Below are 4,491 nucleotides of genomic sequence, written 5' to 3'. Positions count from 1 at the left end.
GTTCAAAAGACTTCCGGGTCAGGGTTGGGGTCGGGTCAAACTGGTGGTCGGGTTCCGGGTGTGGGTGTTTTAACCCATGCCCGATTCGTTTTTTTTTTTAATAATGCAATTAAATATATATATATATATATATATATATGGCTCATTAAGTGACCAATGTAGAGACCCGACCCGATTAACCAATAAGAAAACTGACCCAATTAGGTGGGCTGACCCAAATACAGCAACCCATTTCAGTAGCCCATCAAGAATTAAAAATAGTAAACTCATGTGGGGTTTAAAACTTGGGTTGACCAAGTGTAAAGGGCTTAAGGCCACTTACTAAACCATTGGGCCATGTGCTTTATTATGTCCTCATATTGCAAATTTATTCCACTTGTTATTTACAGTGTTGTATATTAAAATTATTGTTTCTTTAATACATGAATTGAGGAATATATTTTAATTATTGAATTTATATTGTTTAAATATAAATTGCTTGATGCCTAGACCTAAGAATAATTAACAATACCATATATACTGGTGTGTTTACAGTAATATCAAAGAATGCAATGTCGGGGAAAGTTCTGGCAAGGAAAGTCTTGGGATTTAAGTGTGTCCGATGTGACCCCCCTCACTTTCCTGGGAGCTCATCTGCTTGCACCTTAGAAAATGCTGTTTACCCCATTTAAGTATTGATTTGTTATATTCCTGGGACTATTAAGGGGGCATCTATAAAGTTGTTAGATGTTAATGAAGTAGCAATTATCATGATAATTTTGGGAGAGCCACAGCATCCCAATTTTGAATGACAATTGCATCAAGATTACACACACGTAATTATCATAATAATTATGGGAGAGCCAAAGCATCCCATTTTTTGTATGATAATTACATCAGGATCACACGCATGAATCTCATAAAGATTTATTAGATGTTCATGAATTACAGCGTGATTATTATGATTTTGGGAGAGCAAAAGCATCCTAATTTTGTAATAATTGCATAAGGATCGTACACATGAACTTCATATAGAAAAATTAACATCGTATTGTAATTAACTCATAAATTTAATTACCTATCCCCAAAGGGAAGTTTTATTTTTATGACTTAATTAGAATGAGATAACAAATTTAGTATTAAAAGTAAAATTTCTTTCGGTTGCCCAAAGGTACGAAGAATTTTATTTATTAATATTTAAATTTGCTTTAGTCTTATTAATAAAGAGTAAATTTCGTGCGTGATGCAACCTTTGCCCACAGGTAGGTAGAAATTTACTATTTAAATTGGCATTGGCTAATTTAAAATAAAGTTACTTCATAGCATTAAAGTATTTTTATTTTAATATTCTTGGTGATTGCAGCTATTCCTGTCACTCTACCTTTTGGTAGTTTTATATTCCAATATATTATGGTAATATTTTTCTGACTGGAAAATGATTAATATGCCTTTTCATTTGAGTGTTTCTAATTACATTATGGGAATGAAGGATATTGTAGTTTAGCTTAAGTCCCTAAAGATTGAGATTTTTAAGTCATTATTGGTCTATTTCAATTTTTTGAATTCTCTCTTCTAAATGTAGAATTTTATCTTGTAACACACGTAAGGATAAATGGTTAGTAAATAAACTCCTAACCATGTGTATTCAAGAATATGAGAGAATTTATAAAGTGTTCACATGATTACTCATGTCAAGGGAAGGACAATAAATGCAATCATGTCCAACACTTAAAGAATGAGAATAAGGTGCCAATAAAGTATTATGGCAATCAAGATATCTATTTCTCATGCAATAAGGAAAATTAAGGACATATAAAGAAAGATTGCATGAAGTATAAGAAATGACTTAAAATAAAGATAATCTCATATATCTGGTATGTCGTGAATCTCTTTTAGTGACTCATTCAAATTTATTATGGATTGTTTATGGTTTAACAATCCATATTGTCAACACAAATGCAGAGTCCTTTTAAAATGAATAACACGTGTTTATAATTTGAGCTTGTTGGGATCTATAGGTTAATTTTAAAATTCAGTTATAATTTTGACCTCAAAAATGATTTATATTCCATAATCTTTTTGAAATATATTTTCTAGTTTGGCTTATTAAAAATTTCAATTTTTTATTTTAAACTTGAAATTTTTCTTATTTTTGGTGGAATATTGGTTGGGGTTTATTTAAAGTCTATTTAAAATTGACCTACATCCCAATTTTTGAAAAAAATTATTTATTTATTTCTGCATACTGATGTTGACGTAAAGTAGAGTCTTTGAGAATTTAAAAATACTCTTGTTATGGTTTTGGAGATTGAAATAAATCTCCATACAGAAAATAAAAGTCGGTAATTTACTGACTTTGGTACTTGTGTGGACTGCATAAGGGAAAGCATACCAACAAGAACACTAGAGGTGCCAAAGAGAGCATTTTGAGATTCTTGAGATCATGTACATTGAAAGGTGTTGACCTTTTCATACTCATTGCCTAAATGGTCAGAGATATTTTTTTATCTCTTTTAGTGATGACCATATAAAGTTTATGTATCTCTATCTTCTAAATATTAAAGCTGGGGTATTGAATGCTTTCAATATCTATAAGGAAGAAGAAGAGAAACAATATGAAGATCATAAGATCTAATATAGGCATAGAGTATTAAGGTAGGTACACACAAAGGGGAAATGATTAGTAATATTAATCTGCTATTACCCTTATAGAGTAAAGCTTTGAAGACCGTTGTGTATATGTTAAACAGGATTTCATCTAAGGTTGTCCTTATGACACATTTTAAAGTATGAAATAGATGGAAGCTTAGTTTACATTATTTACACATATGGGGTTGCTTTGCTAAAGAGAGGATTTATAATCCTCGCCTTAGAAAATTAGATTCAAGGACAACCAGCGGATCTTTTATAAGCTATCTAGTAAACTTTAAAGGGTTTTAATGTTTTATTATCCTTCATATAATCTTAGGGTTGTTGATTGTAAAATTTCTAGAGGATGCAGAACCTAGTGGGAGTGCTCATTCATATAAATTGGAATTTGAGGAAGCACTAGAGTTGGCCAAGTCTCCTCCTCATAGAGGATGAATGATTGTATTCAGGAAAAATCATATTGATTATCCTGAGCCACAATCATTTCTAGAACAACCAATTCATACAGAATAGGTTCAAAAGTCTATTCTCCCATTGCAAAATGCAGAGGAAGTAGAATTAAGAAAATCCTATAGAATAAGGAGATCAACAATTCTTAGTGATCATGTTGTATATCTCCCAGAGTCTGATGTTGACATTGGACATAAAGATGATCCAAATTTGTTTTCACATGCTATGAATGGAGAAAACTCATCATTGAGATTCAGTGCCATGAAGTGAGAGTTAAGTCCATGGCTGAAGGGTCGAGCTGGACTCGTAGCCAATGGTTTTACTCATAAGGAAGGCATTGATTATCGTGAAACATTCTCTCCAGTGTCTAAGGATGGTTCATCAAGATGATCATAACATTAGTAGCTTATTTTTTTATCCAAAGCTACATCAAGTGGATGCGAAAACAACTTTTCTGAATAGGGATCTTAAGGACGAGGTTTACATGAAACAATCAAAAGGTTTTTATAAATAACAGTCAGAAAGCTTGCAAATTAAAGAATTCTATTTATGGGCTGTGATAGATCTCTCAATGGTAAGATACTTTTTACAAGGTTATTGTTTATAGAAAACCTTGTTGATTAGTATATATACCTTAAGGTCAGTGGGAGTATAGTAATCTTTCTAGTCCTATATTTGCAAGTGGTGATTTAGGTTTGCTACATAAAGTTCACAAAACTTTGAAATGAAGGATTTGGGTGAAACCTCTTATGTCTTTTGACATAGAGATTCACAGAGACATAAAGAATATTAACATTGTCTCGGAAGGCCTACATTGAAAAAGTTTTGGAAAAATTTAGAATGAAGGATTTGCACCTTCAGTAGCAATTAAGAGGGACTAATTAAATACAGATTAATGTCCCAAAAGGTATTGGAATAAGGGCAGATGAAAAGTTTTTTAAGCGTCTGCATTATGCATAACCATATGACTGACAATAAGAATATTGGGTCAATAAAGTGCTGCAAATAAAGTCTTGCGGTATATGCAAGGAACCAAGAAGTACAACTTAACATAAAGATACACTTTCCATTTGGAGGTGGTTAGTTGTTCTGATTTGAGTTTTGCTGATTGTGTAGATAGTAGAAAGTCTACTTTAGGGTATATATCTTTTTATTGAGACATATATCTTAAAGATGCAGTGTGCAGACTATGGTTGCTACGTCTACCAAGAAAGCTAAAATTCTAGCGTGCTATGAATTTAGTACACAGGCATGATGGTTGAGACATTTTATTGAAAGTCTCAATCTTGTCGATTTTACAGTTAGACCGTAAAGATATTCTGCGGTAATTCTACTATAATCTTCTTTTATAAGAATAAAGAGTAGAAGCAAAAGTAAATCGACATTAAGTATCTCAGTACGAGAGATAACATT

The sequence above is a fragment of the Alnus glutinosa genome, chromosome 11 (assembly GCF_958979055.1).
Source record: "Alnus glutinosa chromosome 11, dhAlnGlut1.1, whole genome shotgun sequence".
Classification (NCBI taxonomy): domain Eukaryota; kingdom Viridiplantae; phylum Streptophyta; class Magnoliopsida; order Fagales; family Betulaceae; genus Alnus; species Alnus glutinosa.
This window is presented reverse-complemented; position numbering follows the sequence as displayed.